At 43.0% G+C, this 22,035-nt stretch overlaps 1 protein-coding gene and 1 long non-coding RNA gene across 2 annotated transcripts in view; one reads left to right on the forward strand and one right to left on the reverse strand.

The window, feature by feature from the left end:
- Positions 1–22,035, forward strand: part of LOC138770123 (uncharacterized) — a 101,922-nt gene that overhangs the window by 66,887 nt on the left and 13,000 nt on the right. Inside the window, exon 3 of the long non-coding RNA XR_011359404.1 lies at positions 3,005–3,236. This is a non-coding gene — a long non-coding RNA (uncharacterized lncRNA). The remainder of the gene's footprint in view (positions 1–3,004; positions 3,237–22,035) is intronic.
- The window catches only part of EFNB3 (ephrin B3), a 59,210-nt gene that overhangs the window by 31,098 nt on the left and 6,077 nt on the right, over positions 1–22,035 (reverse strand). The gene's annotated exons all lie outside the window — the stretch shown is intronic.

Genomic DNA, 22,035 nt, shown 5'->3' on the forward strand with positions numbered 1-22,035 from the left:
GCCCTAGGCCTGCTGCCATCTATACCGTTACCCCATCGACCCCATCAGACTCCTCTGTCAGCAGTGTACCGGCGCCCCCATATACAGCAGGTGGCCGGCCCAGCCTGACTGATGTGTGTGGGCACCTTCATAGTCTTTATAGTACACACAGAGGCATAACGGAGGGGGCTTCATTAGTATTCAGTCAGTGATTAACATCAGGCTCCTGATTTGTCTTAAAAAAACAGGGTCTGCCCCCTAACAGTGACGTACACAGTGTGCCCATAACAGTGCCCCTCATACCTTATCATGCGTGGCCTACACAGTGTGCCCATAACAGTGCCCCTCATACCTTATCATACGTGGCCTACACAGTGTGCCCATAACAGTGCCCCTCATACCCTATCATAGCTGGCTGGTGAAGCCCCCTAACAGTGACCTACACAGTGCCCAATGCCATCCATAGTGCCCATGTAACAGAGTCAACCATATCATATCATGTGGTTCATAGTGCCCCTATAGCAATGCAATACATAGTGCCCCCGTAACAGTGCCATACACGGTGTACCTATAAAAGAGTATGGGACAGTTCATACCAGAGCCTGCCATAGTGTCACTTTAACAGTGCCATACACAGTGCCCCTATATCAGCCTGCCAGTGTCACTATAACAGTGCTATACACAGTGCCCCTATACCAGAGTCTGCCATAGTGTCACTTTAACAGTGCCATACACAGTGCCCCTATATCAGCCTGCCAGTGTCACTATAACAGTGCCATACACAGTGCCCCTATATCAGCCTGCCAGTGTCACTATAACAGTGCCATACACAGTGCCCCTATACCAGAGCCTGCCATAGTGTCACCATAACAGTGCCATACACAGTGCCCCTATATCAGCCTGCCAGTGTTACTATAACAGTGCCATACACAGTGCCCCTATACCAGAGCCTGCCATAGTGTCACCATAACAGTGCCATACACAGTGCCCCTATACCAGAGCCTGCTATTGTGTCACTATAACAGTACCATACACAGTCATTCAGTTTATATAGGCAGCACAGCAGTCGGTCTATACAGAGAATGGTGGCAGTCTTCATTGTAAAGAGGCCAACGTGTCACTATATGGCAGAACAGGACGTCTCCTATAGCAGTCACCTCTCCTGGCTCCTAAGTGTGCTCAGATATCTCCAGGATTTACAGACGAATTGTATAACAACCAGACAGTCACAAGAAAGAAACATACAAAGCACGTATCAGCGCTGACAGGTAACAAGAACAAGAATAGCAACTCATCAATAGACGACAAGAAGCGGATGATGATGAATGGCAGCCGGGAAGGACGCCGAAGATGATGAACAGGAACAGCTACACGTACTGACCTGAGCCAATATCCCATAAACTTTCCCCAGATTAATCCCTCAACACCACCGAGCCGCACCGTCCCTAAAGACGTCCCTATAATAACCTGCAAATTACCCCGAACAGAGCCACAAACAGGCACCAGGACCCCGAGACGTCAGCAAGACTAAACAAGAAACCAACCCAGAGACGTCAGCAAGACCAAACTAGAAGCCAGCAAACTGAAATAAAGGAACAAAATACAACTAGAAACATGCCAGTAACAATAATAATCCGCACCATGGTGCAAAGGCTAAGGATATTTAAAGGGAATGTGTCACCTAAATTTTCTTTTACTAATTAGAGTCAGATACAAAAAAGAAAAATCTTTTATTCTAATCTGCTTCTATTTTCTGACTGTAATTTTTTTTTATTTCACTTTTTGTGCAGGGTTATGGGGGCGGCCATCTTGCCAGAGCTTTTAACAGTATTTAGTGACATACTTTACAGCAAGACTCATGGACATAGACAACAAAAGACAGACCCTTCCCCTTGAGATGAATGTGAAACATTACTGAGCGTGCTCTGTGACCTGTGAAGAGGTCTTTCCACAGGGAGCTGCTATTGTCTCTACTGGTGTCACATGACGCTGCAATGCTGTACAGATCACTTTACAGCAGCCTCCTCTTATCACCACAGACACAATAGGAAGTCTCAGCTTAGTTTTAGCCCCAGTGGTGAGAATGAGAACTGCAAGATATCACAATTATTTTATAATATAGATAGAAAAATGGCAAATTAGGAAAAGTGTCACCAAAAATTCTTTAAAAATATGTTTAACATAAAAACATTATTTATACAATAAGTCGTTTTCTGATTTCCTTTAAAGAGAGATTAACCGATCGAGCCCAGGGTTGTGCAGTCATGACTAGCTGTTCCAGAGCAATAGATCAGCCGGTCATGACTTCTCAACTCTGGATTACCCACTTGGTCAGTTCCCCTTTAATTATCCCTGATAGTGTTGATTGGAGTTGGCACACTAATCCCCGGCTTTTGCACTATGGTGCGGATTATAGCATATGCTCTGTGTGTTTGCTGCCCCAAAGCACTAGACGGGCACAGACAGACTATGAACAGATCTCCTGACGTTCTTAATATGTAATCACACCGCAGAGCAGTCAGAGAGTATACACGGAGTTGTCACTATATATCGACGTTGGCTAAACATCAGCGTCTTTCCAGCGTTTCCCATTGTTTTCTTCGCGCGTCTCCGTCGGGCATTGTTACCAGCTCACTTTTGTTTGCTCACTTTTACCAGAAAACTGTTTTGTCGAAGAAGTAAAAGCAATGGGGGAAAATAAAAACATGACGAATCTTCGGTCTTTTGTTTCAGCGTTTTACACGCTGTGTTTTTTTTTTTTTTTTACGTCTTTTCAGCAAATTGTATGATTTGCTCATTCTTGGCATAGGACTTGCCAAACTGTTTGGGGTCTACCTATCCCTAATACACGAGTCATATTGAAGAGTCAAATTGTCCAACCTAAAGTGTTCAATAGACACTTCAGGATTTCGACCTTCGAAGAAGCAAATTGAAATCGAGGGAAAAAATTTTTTCAACTTTTTTTTTTTTTTTTTTTAATTATAAGATTTATTATGTGATTTTATCTATTCTTGATTGCTCTCAGATGGAAGCATCCGATTCTCCCAGCAGCAAGGACAATATGTCAGATGACAGCCTGCAGAACAGATGAGGAGAGATGCAGGCTCAGCGCGGCACGCACCAGGCTCGGGTCACGGTTATGGAGCGGCAGGATCAGCAGTGATCCGCATTACGTGACCGTCACAGAAGAAGGGGTCTAGAGGGGTGGCGGACTACATGTCACCGGGATCGGGAGGCGACTTGTCTCTGTGATGAAGGTTAGGACACAACCCGATCATGTATCATATAATGTACAGTATAGGCAATAATAAGATAAAGGATAGGAGGAAACAGCACCAGCGACCTACACAAGGTGAGAACCTTCATCATTCTGAGCCTCAAAGAGTTAACTCCTGGGAAATAGCCGAAGGGACGGTCACAAAATTATCTCCATCTATCAGAACCCGCTTGTTGTGTAAAACACAGCCTATTGTGTTATCTGATGCCTGTATACAGAGTGCGGGAAATGTTCTCATAATCCAGCAAATGTATTACAGAGAGGAGCGGTGGGTATATAGAGAGGGGAGTATATACAGAGAGAGGAGCGATGAGTATATAGAGAGAGGAGGCTATATACAGAAAGTGGAGTGGGAAAATAAGTACAGTGGTGCCTTGGATTACAAGCATAATCCGTTCCAAGACTGCGCTTGTAATCCAAATCACTCTTAAACCAAAGCAAATTTTTCCATAAGAAATCATAGAAATGCAGACAATTGGTTCCACACCCCAAAAATAATGATTCTTTTATTCTGAATAACATGTAAAACAAATGAAGCAAACATTTAGAAACAGCAGAATCTGTGATATTATAAGTTACTGTACAGTATAGCAATCACCATGTGGTGTATAATGTGTAGTAACTGCATAACCCTGATAACACTGCAGCTGGATATGTGATATATAAGTTACTGTACAGTATAGCAGCATGTGGTGTATAATGTGTAGTAACTGCATAACCCTGATAACACAGCAGCTGTATATGTGATATATAAGTTACTGTACAGTATAACAATCAGCATGTGGTGTATAATGTATAGTAACTGTATAACCCTGATAACACTGCAGCTGGATATGTGATATATAAGTTACTGTACAGTATAGCAGCATGTGGTATATAATGTATAGTAACTGTATAACCCTGATAACACAGCAGCTGGATATGTGATATATAAGTTACTGTACAGTATAGCAGCATGTGGTGTATAATGTATAGTAACTGTATAACCCTGATAACACTGCAGCTGGATATGTGATAAATAAGTTACTGTACAGTAAAGCAATCAGCATGTGGTATATAATGTATAGTAACTGTATAACCCTGATAACACTGCAGCTGGATATGTGATAAATAAGTTACTGTACAGTATAACAATCAGCATGTGGTATATAATGTATAGTAACTGTATAACCCTGATAACACAGCAGCAGCTGGATATGTGATATATAAGTTACTGTACAGTATAGCAATCAGCATGTGGAGTATAATGTATAGTAACTGTATAACCCTGATAACACAGCAGCTGGATATGGGATATATACGTTACTGTACAGTATAGCAATCAGCATGTGGTGTATAATGTATAGTAACTGTATAACCCTGATAACACAGCATCTGTATATGTGATATATGTTACTGTACAGTATAGCAGCCTGTGGTGTATAATGTATAGTAACTGTATAACCCTGATAACACTGCAGCTGGATATGTGATATATAAGTTACTGTACAGGATAGCAATCAGCATGTGGTGAATAATGTATAGTAACTGTATAACCCTGATAACACAGCAGCTGGATATGTGATATTATAAGTTACTGTACAGTATGGCAGCATGTGGTGTATAATGTATAGTAACTGTATAACCCTGATAACACAGCAGCTGGATATGTGATATATAAGTTACTGTACAGTATAGCAGCATGTGGTGTATAATGTATAGTAACTGCATAGCCCTGATAACATAGCAGCAGCTGGATATGTGATATATAAGTTACTGTACAGTGTAGCAATCAGCATGTGGTATATAATGTATAGTAACTGTATAACCCTGATAACACTGCAGCTGGATATGTGATATATAAGTTACTGTACAGGATAGCAATCAGCATGTGGTGAATAATGTATAGTAACTATAACCCTGATAACACAGCAGCTGGATATGTGATATTATAAGTTACTGTACAGTATGGCAGCATGTGGTGTATAATGTATAGTAACTGTATAACCCTGATAACACAGCAGCAGCTGGATATGTGATATATAAGTTACTGTACAGTATGGCAGCATGTGGTGTATAATGTATAGTAACTGTATAACCCTGATAACACAGCAGCTGGATATGTGATATATAAGTTACTGTACAGTATAGCAATCAGCATGTGGTGTATAATGTATAGTAACTGTATAACCCTGATAACACTGCAGCTGGATATGTGATATATAAGTTACTGTACAGTATAGTATCAGCATGTGGTGTATAATGTATAGTAACTGTATAACCCTGATAACACAGCAGCTGGATATGTGATATATAAGTTACTGTACAGTATAGCAATCAGCATGTGGTGTATAATGTATAGTAACTGCATAACCCTGATACCACAGCAGCAGGTTGTAGATACAGGAAGGAACTGCAGATCCCCATAATGCAGTAGTGTAGTACAACAGGCTAGAGCAGGGCTGCTGTCAGAGGTCTTTGTGGTCACATGACAGCAGTGGGGGAGGGGTGTGTGTTCAGCATGGACCAATCAGGAAGTGAGCATCACAGAGCTGTGCAGGAGGACGGAGACAGGAATTTTTTTTATACAGCAGTGTGTATAGCTGAGTGTAAGTGTAGGCACATTATAGCAGCAGTGTGTATAGCTGAGTGTAAGTGCAGGCACATTATAGCAGCAGTGTGTATAGCTGAGTGTGAGTGCAGGCACTTTTTAGCAGCAGTGTGTATAGATGAGTATAAGTGCAGGCACATTATAGCAGCAGTGTGTATACCTGAGTGTAAGTGTATGCACATTATAGCAGCAGTGTGTATAGCTGAGTGTAAGTATATATATATATATATATATATATATATATATATATATATATATATATATATACGACCTCGGCCACCATACATTGCAGTCAGTGTGTATATATATATATATATATATATATATACACACACGTTGCAGTCCTCCATTAGACGCCAGACATGGAGATGCTATTTAGTGCGATTGTTCTCCTAGTAATGAGCTGATACTTATTGGCTAATAGGCGGATTGTGCGAGGCGTTGCGTCTAATTAATACCGTCTAATTAGCGGCAATTGTGAGCGGCTGTAATCGGTGTGTGCGGCTGGAGGGGTAATTAGAGTGATTAGAGGATCGGCGGATAGAATAACATCCATATTCATGATATAGTCCTACAATGCCGCCATGCTGGATCATCCATACTCACTGCACGCAGCACTACCGCCCTGACTCGCTTTACGGCACCACACGCAACAAGTGCTCAGCCCGTCACTATGGCTACAGGCTGGATCACAGAAATGTTTATCTTTCCAGGCTGGATAGTAATACAGTGTACGTGATGTAAGGCCTAGCTGGTCACCGTGTTCTATGGCATGTAAGGCCTAGCCAGCCACCGTGTTCTATGTGATGTAAGGCCTAGACGGTCACCATGTTCTATGTGATGTAAGGCCTAGCTGGTCACCATGTTCTATGTGATGTAAGGCCTAGACGGTCACCATGTTCTATGGGATGTAAGGCCTAGCTGGTCACCATGTTCTATGGGATGTAAGGCCTAGCTGGTCACCGTGTTCTATGGGATGTAAGGCCTAGCCGGTCACCGTGTTCTATGGGATGTAAGGTCTAGCCGGTCACCGTGTTCTATGGGATGTAAGGCCTAGCCGGTCACCTTATTCTATGGGATGTAAGGCCTAGCTGGTCACCATGTTCTATGGGATGTAAGGCCTAGCTGGTCACCATGTTCTATGGGATGTAAGGCCTAGCTGGTAACCATGTTCTATGGGATGTAAGGCCTAGTCGGTCACCGTGTTCTATGGGATGTAAGGCCTAGCCAGTCACCATGCTCTATGGGATGTAAGGCCTAGCCGCTCACCGTGTTCTATGGGATGTATGTACTCCCCAGTCTATACAGCAGTACCACACTGATAGTAATGTCTATACATAAGTGCCATGCAGATAGGAATGTCTATACAACAGTGCCACCCTGACAGTAATGTCTATATAGCAGTACCACACTGACAGTAATGTCTATACAGCAGTACCAAACTGACAGTAATGTCTATACAGCAGTACCACACTGACAGTAATGTCTATACAGCAGTGCCACACCGACAGTAATGTCTATACAACAGTGCCACCCTGACAGTAATGTCTATACAGCAGTGCCAACCAAACAGTAATGTCTATACAGCAGTGCCACACTAACAGTAATGTCTATACGTCTATACAGCAGAAGTACCACAATGACAGTAATGTCTATGCAGCAGTTCCACTCAGTAATGTCTATACAGCAGTGGCAGTGCCAACCAAACGAAAGCCAGGCAGTGAAATATATACAGCAGTGTCAGCCAAACAGCAACCTCTATACAGTAATGCTTGCCAGACAGTAATATCTATATAACAGTGCCAACCAGGCAATGAAGTACATGCAGCAATGCAAGCCACACACAACCTCTATGCAATAATGCCAGACAGAAATATCTATATAACAGTGCCAGCCAGGCAGTGAAATATATACAACAGTGTCAGCTAAATGACAACCTCTATACAATAGTGCCAGACAAGCAATGAAATATATACAGCAGTGTCCTCCAAAAGGTAACCTCTATACAATAATGTCCTCCAGACAGTAATATCTATATAACAGTGCCAGACAGGCAGTGAAATATATACAGCAGTGTCCAAAAAACGGCAACCTCTATACAGTAATATTTATATAACAGTGCTAACTAGGAAATGAAGTACATGCAGCAATGCCAGCCACGCACAACCTCTATACAATAATGCCAGACAGGCAGCAATATCTATATAACAGTGCCAAACAGGCAGTGAAATATATACAGCAGTGTCAGCCAAACGGCAACTTCTATACAGTAATGCCAGACAGTAATATTTAAATAACAGTGCCAACCAGGCAATGAAGTACATGCAGCAGTGCCAGCCACACACAACCTCTATACAGTAATGTCAGCCAGACAGCAATATTTATACAGCAGTGCCAGCCAGTTAGCAAAGTATATAATAAAATGAGCCAGATAGTAATGTCTACAATAATGCCAGCAAGTCAACAATATATAGCAGTGCCAACTAGACAGCAATTACATACAGATTTCAATGTCTATATACAGTAGCAGTGCCAACCCAAATAGCAATGCCTAACAGTAGTGCCAGCCTGATAGTGATGTTTGTATAGCAGTGCCAGCTGGATAGTATTGTCTATATTGCAGTGGTGTCCAGACAGCAGTGTCCATACAGTAGTGCCAGCTAGACAGCAGTGCCTCTCCAGAGCTATAAGCCACATAGCAGCACATACACAGTAGTCACAGCCACGTAGCAGTGCTCATCCAGGCAATCACCAATGACTATAAGGTCCTAATTGCGAAGGCAACTGTTGTGTACCTTTTACTTTTGGGGGGAGGGATGCTTTGGCTTTGGCTTCAATAATCTGTGTAATAGGGCCCTAAGGGTCTCGTTTGCGATGGTTTATCGTTTACAACCGTTAACCCCCATCTGATCCCAGCAAATGAACGATGTGGAATTATGGTCGGTTTAGATGGAGCAATAAATCGCCAAAACGATCGTTATACGATTTTGCAGCAACAATTTGGTCTTTATGCCAATCAGCGTTTACACAAAGTGATAAATCGTTCGCAAAAAAAAACGTTTTTACGTTCGTTTTAAGATTGCTTAAGGCCATCTCACACACTAGGGTGAATCCACGAAAGACCGTTTAGACGAAGCGATCGGCGAACTTTCAGTGAGCAACCAGCGATGATTTGAGAACATGTTGAAAGACCACAATGAACGATTTCTCGCTCGTCACTTGATCGTTAGCTGCGTTTACACAAACTATCGCTCAAATGTGATCGTTATCGCGCAGGTTTAAACGTTAATCGCTCCGTGTAAACGGACCATTACCAATGAATAGGGAAGGAATGCGGGATTACAGCAAACGATTAACGATGATTTTGGTGTCAGCACCAAACGAGTGATGAACGATTTCTCGTTGGTTGTTTGATCTTTGTCTGCATTTACACAATAACACGATAATCTGCACAATAATCGCTCCATGTAGTAGGGTCCTTGGGGTCCTTAGGGCCCGCACAGAAAAAACGCTTGTTTAGCGAACGACAAGCGAGATTTTTTTCTTTTAAACAATAGGCATTTAGACGCTATGAAAAGACGTTCATTGTATTTATATTCTGTGAACGACAAGTGTTTACGCTGAAAGGCTTGTGAGCGATTAACAATGATTTTGAGGTCAGCGCCAAAGATGCGATCAACGACATTTAATCATTTACACCAGAAAATTATTGTAAAAATTTGGCCAATTTAACAATTTTTTTGCACAACAATGTTCCCATGTAAAAGGCCCTTAAAGGTCCCCATACACCTTAGGGCTATGTTCACACAACTTATGTTTTGCATAATCACGGCTGTTGTTGCAATCAGTTTTCTGCAGCTGCTATACATTGGATAGCGGCCGCACAAGACATGTCAGTTCACACAATGGAGTGTGCAGCTCCAACCGTACGCTCCATTGTGTGCAGCTGTGAATTGGAATGCGGGCGCATCCGAATTCACCAGAATTGAAGATCATCCGGCTGTTACTCTTCAGTAACACCGGCCGTTCTGTGACCCGGGCGGGTCACAGAACGGCCAGTGTTATACGTAGTGTGAACCTGGCCTAGTACCATATGATATTTTAAAGCAAACTAGTGTTGACCTTGTTCCCCACTACTCATTTCCCGCTCGAGCGGGTAGGGGCTGCCCACATGATCCTTAGATTGTTCGGGTGGTCCATAGAAGAGAGTGGCAATCTGCTGCCAGCAGACCATCGCTATAGTGATCCTTTTTTACAACATGTTTTGAGACAACAATCCGCTGACATTGTGCATGTCGGCTGATCATTGCCATTTAACCTGACCCATTACACCAAACGGTTATTGGCCGGAACGGATGGTAATTGACCTAGTGCGGCCAATAATCGTTTGGTGTAATAGGGTCCTTAGACTTTAGATGACAGGTTGGGCCATCAGTCTAAGGTGCATGGGGCTTCCCCGAACAACCACAGACAGATCCCGTCAGGGGTGACAGGGGTTGGTCTTGATGGAATATCACTGCTCAACCAGGTAGAGCAGTGATGAGGGAACCTTCGGCTGTCCAGGCATGATGGGAATTGTAGTTCTGCAACATCTGGAGGGCCGAAGGTTCCCTGTCCCTACGGAAGAGAAGAGCGGCAGTGAGAGCTCTCTCCCCATTGAGAATATAGGAACGCTGGGCCGTGCAGAACGTTCATGTGTATGGGGAGCCATAACTGACGGACAAACAATCGTTCCGCTGTCAGTAACTAAAGGTGTATGGCCGCCTGTAGACATGGGGAGATTTATCAAACTGGTTTACAGTAAAACTGGCTCAGTTGCCCCTAGAAACCAATCAGATTCCACCTTTCATTTTCCAAAGAGTCTGTGAGGAATGAAAGGTGGAATCTGATTGGTTGCTAGGGGCGACTGAGCCAGTCTCACTATCCCTCAGTTTGATAAATTTTGCACCATTGAAGCCATTTTGCCACGATAGTGACGCTATTTTGCTGCAAATTGTACAATTGTGGTAAAAAATCGCCATTTTATTTTTATACGAGAAAAAACTGCAGTCTTTTACCACATTATTTTTACACATTGGCTGATTAATGTGAAATGAAGCATCCTGGGAAGGCTGGTACTTGATAATCACCGCCCCCGTGTATAAGGGCCAGCAACTATTTATCAGCTGTATAAATTACACGGCCTTATGGTGCGTCTACATAGACAGATTTATCTGACAGATTATTGAAGCCAAAGCCAGGAACAGACTATAAACAGAGAACAGGTCATAAAGGAAAGACTAAGGATCCTATTACACAGAGCGATTTTTAACAATAAATGATCGCAAACGTTTATCGTTAACCTGAAATCGTTCACCATATTACAGAGAACGATAATCGTTAGTTACGATCGTTACTATGATCGTTATTGCAATCGTTTCTATGATCGTTTATTCCTTCTGATCCCAGAAAAACAATGAACAATGTGCAATTACACTGAACGCGGAATTACAGCGAGCGATTAACGATAATTTTAGGTTCAGACCTAAATCAACGACATACGAACGATTTTTCGATCGTTGCCTGCAATTACACAGAACGATTATGGTTTAAATTCGAGCGATTTAACGATTATTCGCACGATAATCGTCCCGTGTAATAGGGCCCTAAGATTTTTCACATCTATTCCTGGCTTTGGCTTCAAAAATCTTTCCGATAAATCTGTCTGTGTAAACGCACAATTATAAATGATTGCTGTCGGCTGACACTGATGCCATTAATGATCCGCAGGAACGCTCTCACTGATCTCACTGATCACTGCCCGTTGCCTGCCTGTAGTCATCCCTCAGGCCAGCTTCACACTACTTTAACAAACTGGAAAAACACCAATAAAAACGCCAGCGGCCAGATGTTAGCTGGGGGTCAGTGAACGTTTATGATCGGCCTTACACACTCGCAGGGAGATTTATCAAACATGGTGTAAAGTGAAACTGGCGCAATTGCCCCTAGCAACCAATCATATTCCACCTTTCATTCCTCACAGACTCTTTGGAAAATGAAAGGTGGAATCTGATTGGTTGTTAGGGGCAACTGTGCCAGTCTCACTTTACACCATGTTTGATAAATCTCCCCCATGTTGGTTTTGGGGTGACGTTTTTCTATCCTCTCTGATGTTTTTGAGGCGTATGGCTTTTTTTCACTGGTGTTTTGTCACCCTTTGTGGTCCAGCAGCTAGGTCATGTGAAGGAAAAAAGTTCAGCTTACAAAAACACCTAAACCACAAACAAGAGCATTCACACATAAAGTGAAAAACACCAAAAAGAAAAACATGCAAACCCCAGGCAAAAAGGCCGCTGTTTACACCGCTTAAATCTGCGCAAAAAATTCTACCATGGAAATCTAAGGGAAAGTGTTTTTTTATTTTGACCTGGAAATTTACATAAACTCCAAATTATAATTCCTCCATATAGAAGTAGTCATATTCTTGTATATAGCAGGCAGTATTATAGTAGTTATATTCCTGTATATAGGGGGCAGTATTATAGTAGTTATATTCTTGTATATAGGGCACAGTATTATAGTAGTTATATTCTTGTATATAGCAGGCAGTATTATAGTAGTTATATTCCTGTATATAGGAGCAGTATTATAGTAGTTATATTCCTGTATATAGGAGCAGTATTATAGTAGTTATATTCCTGTATATAGGGGGCAGTATTATAGTAGTCATATTCTTGTATATAGCAGGCAGTATTATAGTAGTTATATTCCTGTATATAGGAGCAGTATTATAGTAGTTATATTCCTGTATAAAGGAGCAGTATTATAGTAGTTATATTCCTGTATATAGGGGCAGTATTATAGTAGTTATATTCTTGTGTATAGGGAGCAGTATTATAGTAGTTATATTATTGTATATAGCAGGCAGTATTATAGTAGTTATATTCCTGTATATAGGAGCAGTATTATAGTAGTTATATTCTTGTATATAGGAGCAGTATTATAGTAGTTATATTCTTGTATATAGGAGCAGTATTATAGTAGTTATATTCTTATATATAGGAGCAGTATTATAGTAGTTATATTCCTGTATATAGGAGCAGTATTATAGTAGTTATATTCTTGTATATAGGGGGCTGTATTATAGTAGTTATATTCCTGTATATAGGAGAAGTATTATAGTAGTTATATTCCTGTATATAGGAGCAGTATTATAGTAGTTATATTCCTGTGTATAGGGAGCAGTATTATAGTAGTTATATTCCTGTATATAGGAGCAGTATTATAGTAGTTATATTCCTGTATATAGGAGCAGTATTATAGTAGTTATATTATTGTATATAGCAGGCAGTATTATAGTAGTTATATTCCTGTATATAGGGAGCAGTATTATAGTAGTTATATTCCTGTATATAGGAGCAGTATTATAGTAGTTATATTCTTGTATATAGGAGCAGTATTATAGTAGTTATATTCCTGTATATAGCAGGCAGTATTATAGTAGTTATATTCCTGTATATAGGAGGCAGTATTATAGTAGATATATTCTTGTATATAGGGGGCAGTATTATAGTAGTTATATTCCTGTATATAGGAGCAGTATTATAGTAGTTATATTCCTGTATATAGGAGCAGTATTATAGTAGTTATATTCCTGTATATAGGAGCAGTATTATAGTAGTTATATTCTTGTATATAGGAGCAGTATTATAGTAGTTATATTCTTGTATATAGGAGCAGTATTATAGTAGTTATATTCCTGTATATAGGAGCAGTATTATAGTAGTTATATTCCTGTATATAGGAACAGTATTATAGTAGTTATATTCTTGTATATAGGGAGCAGTATTATAGTAGTTATATTCTTGTATATAGGAGCAGTATTATAGTAGTTATATTCCTGTATATAGGAGCAGTATTACAGTAGTTATATTCCTGTATATAGGAGCAGTATTATAGTAGTTATATTCCTGTATATAGGAGCAGTATTATAGTAGTTATGCGGTTCAGGGAAGAAACAGAGTGCTGCACCTCACACCTATGGCTGATACTAGTGCCGCTTGGCTAAATAAAAAACACATCAGAATTTTGTGTATGAATTGATCAAGCCATACTGCCCCATGTACCTCGTGCCGGTATCTGATACACATGGGTCCCTACACTAAGTCCACACCGTGCCAGTCAGTGGCCACCAACCCCGCAGGCGTGCACAGCCAGGGAACGGGGGCCATGGGACGGCCCTGCGACCCCCATGCCACAGGACCAGACCCAAAAACACCACACCAGAACCCGGCCAGCACCGCCGGCGGAGAAGGTCGCCCCCAAGCAGCACAAGTCTGGATAAGGTATTGCGCTCACCATAGCTGCAGCAAACAGAATGGGAAAAAACAGGAGGGATTAAAACCATGTGCACTCAGGTGTCTCCTGCTAATTGCGGTCATGTGGGTCTCACCAGGAGGAGTGCAATACACGGAGAAAAGAGAGAAACAAAATGCGGTTCAGGGAAGAAACAGAGTGCTGCACCTCACACCTATGGCTGATACTAGTGCCGCTTGGCTAAATAAAAAACACATCAGTTCCCTGGCTGTGCACGCCTGCGGGGTTGGTGGCCACTGACTGGCACGGTGTGGACTTAGTGTAGGGACCCATGTGTATCAGATACCGGCACGAGGTACATGGGGCAGTATGGCTTGATCAATTCATACACAAAATTCTGATGTGTTTTTTATTTAGCCAAGCGGCACTAGTATCAGCCATAGGTGTGAGGTGCAGCACTCTGTTTCTTCCCTGAACCGCATTATAGTAGTTTTATTCCTGTATATAGGGGCAGTATTATAGTAGTTATATTCCTGTATATAGGAGCAGTATTATAGTAGTTATATTCCTGTATATAGGAGCAGTATTATAGTAGTTATATTCCTGTATATAGGGGGCAGTATTATAGTAGTTATATTCCTGTATATAGGAGCAGTATTATAGTAGTTATATTCCTGTATATAGGAGCAGTATTATAGTAGTTATATTCTTGTATATAGGGAGCAGTATTATAGTAGTTATATCCCTGTGTATAGGGAGCAGTATTATAGTAGTTATATTCTTGTATATAGGAGCAGTATTATAGTAGTTATATTCTTGTATACAGGAGCAGTATTATAGTAGTTATATTCCTGTGTATAGGAGCAGTATTATAGTAGTTATATTCTTGTATATAGGGACGGTATATTATGGGTATATACAGCCGGTGGAGATCATTACTTTACAGGAGTCTTTCAGCACTTGCATGTAGCAATAAGAAAGGACGGTCAAACACATGGGCTGTCACTTCCAAACAGGGAAAATTAAGAGTAGATGTGGGCGTGCTACAATGGCTGACATGAAATGCGTGGGCTTTTAATCAATCATCTGAGAATGGAGAACAAGAGTGGCATTCCCAAGCCATGACCTCAATCCAACCATGCATTAGTGGGATGTCATGGAGCAGGGTATTAGGAGTTGATCTCCTCCATGACACGGCCCTATTAGACCATATCACTGTTGACAGAGACCAGGAACTCTGTCCTTTATGTCCCATTGAATTCCGGCTTTTCCGTAGGCGAATACACAATAACACGGCCCCTGAGAATTTATCTGATCCTAATGAGACGTCCGTTCACACCGTAGGTAGCCAAACCACAAGCCACCACTAAGAGGAACCCTTGGGGACTCTTAGGACTGGCGATAAAGCAGAAGTTGGAGCTCTCAGACACACAGGAGCCTGTGTCAAAGACAAGACTATCATAAAACATAGATAACCCCATACATTTCACACTCCACTGAGTCTCCAGAGAGCGATCAGGGCTCGAGAGTTACAGGCAGGAATGCAGACTCGTCTCAAGGTCTAAGCCAGCTTCCTATAGACGTCTGTCACAGAGACCAAGCAACGCAACAGGTTCCTTCACCAAATTACCCAATGAATGGGAGCAGAGGAACGCCCCACGCAACTATTTCTTCAGGTGTAGAATAACAGAAGACGGTATAACCAGTAGAAGTTACCGGAAGTATCTCTACCTTCCGAATGGCTGCCTGGAACACCGACGAGGGTGAAAATTTCGATTTTATGGAGACTATTGATCCATTGGGATGTGTTAATAAACCAATGATGGGTCTTGTCTTGGCCAGTCTTGTGAATCGGGAGAGGTCTAAAGGCAAACGTCTTCTGAAATCCACTTAAAATAAAATGGGGTCATCTTGGGGTGGAGAGGCCCTAGTGACATGCTATTTATAGGCTACAACCACACGTCTTTTTACGGCCAAATAACGGACATTACTTTAAGACAATGGCCGGTATTTGTCGTCGTAGCCATCAGGTGTTTAGGGTATAATAAGACTAATTAGGGGTTAATAAGACTTTTAGAAATGGCCGTGTGGACAACACAATGGACGGTAATGAACCTCAATAGGGAAGATACACCTTAAATAGTGGCTGTTTGAAACATCGTTAGATCGTTCGGATTTAAACGATAATCGTTTAGTGTAATAGCAGACAACGATTAAACTACCAACGAGAAATCGTTGTTTGTTTAATAGAATTCTGACCTATTTCTAGTGTTTGATTGTTCGCAATTCGTTTGCACATCGTTCGGTGTAATAAGTCATAGCTAAAACGTAGGCAATAGCGACGACAAAACGACCGCAATAACGATCATAAGTTACGATCATCGTTCTGTGTAATTGGGCGAACGGTTTTGTGTCATTTGCCATAGCGGTTGTTTGAGATCGTTTATCGTTAGTCGTCAAAAAATCGCTGGGTGTAATAGTATCCTAAGGCTGGGGTCACACTGCGTTGTTGCAGTTTGTTTGGTTTTGTATGCAAAAAAAAAACTGATGAAAAAAAGGATGTATTTGCGTACATCCGTTTTGATCCGTTTTTCTATTGACTTTTATTCTAAAAAAAACTATCCGTTTTTTTAGCGTACACAAAAATGTGGGTGACCCCGCTTTTAAGTAATGTTTTTTTTTATAATGTAAGTCAATGGAAAAACGGATGAAAACAAAAGCACAGAATTACTTTTTTGGGGGGGTTTGCATAAAACAAATGTAAAAACGGATTGCGAATATAGAAAGAGCATGAGACAGGACTGTTCGCCCCCCAGATATCACACCTGCTCTAATACTGGTGGATATTCAGAACAATACGGTGACAATGGGGACCCTGCACCTCCAGCTCTGGGACCCCCCCCCCCATAGGCCTTAGTGACTGTAATGATATAAGGAGCACAGGCAGGCTAACCCTCCTTTGTGGGGGCTGTTCAGGATACTGATTGTGACTTCCAGGCTATAAGTCATCCAGAGAGTTATTATTGGAGGTTCTTTCTGGAGGATGCTGGGGGTGTCTGGCTCTTACACCCCAGCGGGGGGCCATAAACAGGGTCACCGGGGTCGTCCGTGTGGACAAAACATTCACTCAACAAGACAAAGTGCAAACCCGGCAATGGAAGGATTTCTGTAAAGTGTAACAAGTATTAAAGCTGTAATTGGGCGGCATGCTGGCGGGAGAAGCATCGCCTGTCACTTACTGACCGACAGCCGGGCGGACAGGGACTTATAGAATAATGGAACACTCGCTGATGGGCGGACATAAGGGGCAGATACCTGGCATCCATTCAGCTTATCTCCTATCTATCTATCTATGCAAAAAAGGGGTCCGTGGAGCCTCAGTTACGAGTCTCAAAACACGGGAATAGCCAGATATCCCTCTCTCCAGAGAAGGAAGCCCATTGCCAAGGGGTGCCTCCTAGTGGGGAGAGCACCAAACCACCCTGATACGTAGTCCCTCAGGTCCTCACTCTGTTACGAGCTTTGGGACCTAAATAGGGAAACACCAGGGTGGCCCCTGTATGTCAAAGTCTAACTCTGTGGCGAGTATAACGACATAAGACAAGGGTTACCAAGGCTAAGCATCCATCAACAGGCTGCATTTTCGGGGTATTTGCCCCTCATCAGTGTGGAGCAGGAATCTGGCTACTGGGCCAATGATAAATAGACCAACAAAACACAACAATCACTGAACTCAGGGAGAACAGTGAAAAATTCCTATGGAGTACTCATTTACGAGTCTCCATTGATTGTCCCACACAAAATTTGAATATGCAAAAAAGGGGTCCGTGGAGCCTCAGTTACGAGTCTCACTGTTCTCCCTGAGTTCAGTGATTGTTGTGTTTTGTTGGTCTATTTATCATTGCCCCAGTAGCCAGAATCCTGCTCCACACTGACGAGGGGCAAATACCCCGAAACTGCAGTCTGTGGATGGAAGCCTAACCTTGGTAACCCTTGTCTTATGTCGTTATACTAGGAGGCACCCCTTGGCAACAGGCTTCCTTCTCTGGAGAGAGGGATATCTGGCTATTCCCATTTTTTTTTAGACTCGTAACTGAGGCTCCACGGACCCCTTTTTTTGCATATTCAAATTATCCATCTATCTATCTATCCATCCATCCATCATCTATATGATACAGCTGAATGTCTGACATTAGTATTTTATGTTTCCTCTTTTCCCCCTTCTGCGGTTTTCTCTCTTCTGCGGTTTTCTCTCTGCTGCTGACACGTCTTGGTTTCAGCGCTGATACCTGTGGCTAGGGACGTTACAGCCCGTCCACCACACAGCCGGGTAGAAGTTTTTGGCAGAAATAATTTTTGTCAAATACGGAAACATAATTATTTGTGTTTAAAACCAATTTATTTCACTGAAAAAAAAGTATTTTATGTGTTGATGTATGAGAAGCTCCCTGACGTGTAGCCCAGATCTGTCACAGTGTGTGACCGTCACTATACACGTCCCTCTGAGCCCCACTCATTATAGTCATGTACTACGTACCCACCTCACTCTGCTCACCCCAGCTGCCCAGTCTGACTGATACTTACCTCACATGCTCAGCCTGCTCTCTACTTACCTCACATGCTAAGCCTGCTCTCTACTTACATCACATGCTCAGCCTGCTCTCTACTTACTTCACATGCTCAGCCTGCTCTTTACTTACCTCACATGCTCAGCCTGCTCTTTACTTACCTCACATGCTCAGCCTGCTCTTTACTTACCTCACATGCTCAGCCTACTCTCTACTTACATCACATGCTCAACCTGCTCTCTACTTACCTCACATGCTAAGCCTGATCTCTACTTACATTACATGCTCAGCCTGCTCTCTACTTACTTCACATGCTCAGCCTGCTCTTTACTTACCTCACATGCTCAGCCTGCTCTCTACTTACTTCACATGCTCAGCCTGCTTTTTACTTACCTCACATGCTCAACCTGCTCTCTACTTACCTCACATGCTAAGCCTGCTCTCTACTTACATCACATGCTCAGCCTGCTCTCTACTTACTTCACATGCTCAGCCTGCTCTTTACTTACCTCACATGCCAAGCCTGCTCTCTACTTACATCACATGCTCAGCCTGCTCTCTACTTACTTCACATGCTCAGCCTGCTTTTTACTTACCTCACATGCTCAACCTGCTCTCTACTTACCTCACATTCTAAGCCTGCTCTCTACTTACATCACATGCTCAGCCTTCTCTCTACTTACTTCACATGCTCAGCCTGCTCTTTACTTACCTCACATGCTCAACCTGCTCTCTACTTACTTCACATGCTCAGCCTGCTCTTTACTTACCTCACATGCTCAACCTGCTCTCTACTTACCTCACATGCTAAGCCTGCTCTCTACTTACATCACATGCTCAGCCTGCTCTCTACTTACTTCACATGCTCAGCCTGCTCTTTACTTACCTCACATGCTCAACCTACTCTCTACTTACCTCACATGCTCAGTCTTCTCTCTACTTACTTTACATGCTCGGTCTGCTCTCTACTTACTTCACATGCTCAGTCTGCTCTCTACTTACCTCACATGCTAAGCCTGCTCTCTACTTACATCACATGCTCAGCCTGCTCTCTACTTACTTCACATGCTCAGCCTGCTTTTTACTTACCTCACATGCTCAACCTGCTCTCTACTTACCTCACATGCTAAGCCTGCTCTCTACTTACCTCACATGCTCAGCCTTCTCTCTACTTACTTCACATGCTCAGCCTGCTCTCTACTTACCTCACATGCTCAGTCTTCTCTCTACTTACTTTACATGCTCGGTCTGCTCTCTACTTACTTCACATGCTCAGTCTGCTCTCTACTTACCTCACATGCTAAGCCTGCTCTCTACTTACATCACATGCTCAGCCTGCTCTCTACTTACTTCACATGCTCAGCCTGCTTTTTACTTACCTCACATGCTCAACCTGCTCTCTACTTACCTCACATGCTAAGCCTGCTCTCTACTTACATCACATGCTCAGCCTGCTCTCTACTTACTTCACATGCTCAGCCTGCTCTTTACTTACCTCACATGCTCAACCTGCTCTCTACTTACTTCACATGCTCAGCCTGCTCTTTACTTACCTCACATGCTCAACCTGCTCTCTACTTACCTCACATGCTAAGCCTGCTTTCTACTTACATCACATGCTCAGCCTGCTCTCTACTTACTTCACATGCTCAGCCTGCTCTTTACTTACCTCACATGCTCAACCTGCTCTCTACTTACCTCACATGCTCAGCCTGCTCTCTACTTACCTCACATGCTCAGCCTGCTCTCTACTTACATCACATGCTCAGCCTGCTCTCTACTTACCTCACATGCTCAGCCTTCTCTCTACTTACTTCACATGCTCAGCCTGCTCTCTACTTAGCTCACATGCTCAGTCTTCTCTCTACTTACTTTACATGCTCGGTCTGCTCTCTACTTACTTCACATGCTCAGTCTGCTCTCTACTTACCTCACATGCTCAGCCTGCTCTACTTACCTCACATGCTCAGTCTGCTCTCTACTTACTTCACATGCTCAGTCTGCTCTCTACTTACCTCACATGCTCAGTCTGCTCTCTACTTACATAACATGCTCAGACGCCTCTCTATTTACCCCACATGCTCAGCCCCCTCTCTATTTGCCCCACATGCTCAGCCCCCTCCCTACTTACCCCACATTCTCAGCCTCCTCCCTATTGACCCCACATGCTGTGCCCCGTCTCTACTTACCTCACATGCTCAGCCTGCTACCTCACATGCTCAGTCTGCTCTCTACTTACCCCACATGCCCCGTCCTCTGTACATTTAGCTCAAAACCCACCCTGCTCTCTACCAGTCAGTCTGACCTTACAATTCACACAGTCTTAGGCTATGTTCACACAGCAAAAGTAAATTGTTAATCACTGCCGTTGTTGCCCATTTGCAACACGGCCGTGTTTAATCCTTTACCCACACTGTGCTGCAGGCCAAGGGAATCCCGGCCGGAGTGTATACACATAGTACATATATACATACACATAGTATACACTCCGGCCTGGACCCCTAGTGGCGCCGCAAACAACTGACATGTCTGACTATTCATTCACAGTTCACACAATGGAGCGTGCAGCTCCGGCCGCACTCTCCATTGTGTGCAGCAGGGAATTCAGATGTGGGCACGCACGGATGTGCCCGCATCCGAATTCAGAGGCGGTAAAGATCATCCGGGATGATCTTTCCTTACACCGGCCGGTCTCTTACCAGGTGTGAACATAGCCTTAAAAAGCTAAGTGCATAAACAACATTACTACATGTTCGAGTAGATATCGTCACCTCGTATACTGGGGCAAAGCTCGAAGCCTGTGTGCACCCACATTAGTGCGCTGCATAGAGCCTGCAACCTACCACAGATATCATGTTTATATGCCCCAGCCTGCATTCTACCTACCACAGATATCATGTTTATATGCCCCAGCGTGCACCCTACCTACCCCCGGCATCATGTTTATATGCCCCAGCGTGCACCCTACCTACCCCAGGCATCATGCTTATATGCCCCAGCGTGCACCCTACCTACCCCAGGCATCATGTTTATATGCCCCATCCTGCACCCTACCTACCCCAGGCATCATGTTTATATGCCCCAGCGTGCACCCTACCTACCCCAGGCATCATGCTTATATGCCCCAGTGTGCACCCTACCTACCCCAGGCATCATGTTTATATGCCCCATCCTGCACCCTACCTACCCCCGGCATCATGTTTATATGCCCCAGCGTGCACCCTACCTACCCCAGGCATCATGCTTATATGCCCCATCCTGCACCCTACCTACCCCAGGCATCATGTTTATATGCCCCATCCTGCACCCTACCTACCCCAGGCATC

This window comes from Dendropsophus ebraccatus, chromosome 1, assembly GCF_027789765.1.
Source record: "Dendropsophus ebraccatus isolate aDenEbr1 chromosome 1, aDenEbr1.pat, whole genome shotgun sequence".
Classification (NCBI taxonomy): domain Eukaryota; kingdom Metazoa; phylum Chordata; class Amphibia; order Anura; family Hylidae; genus Dendropsophus; species Dendropsophus ebraccatus.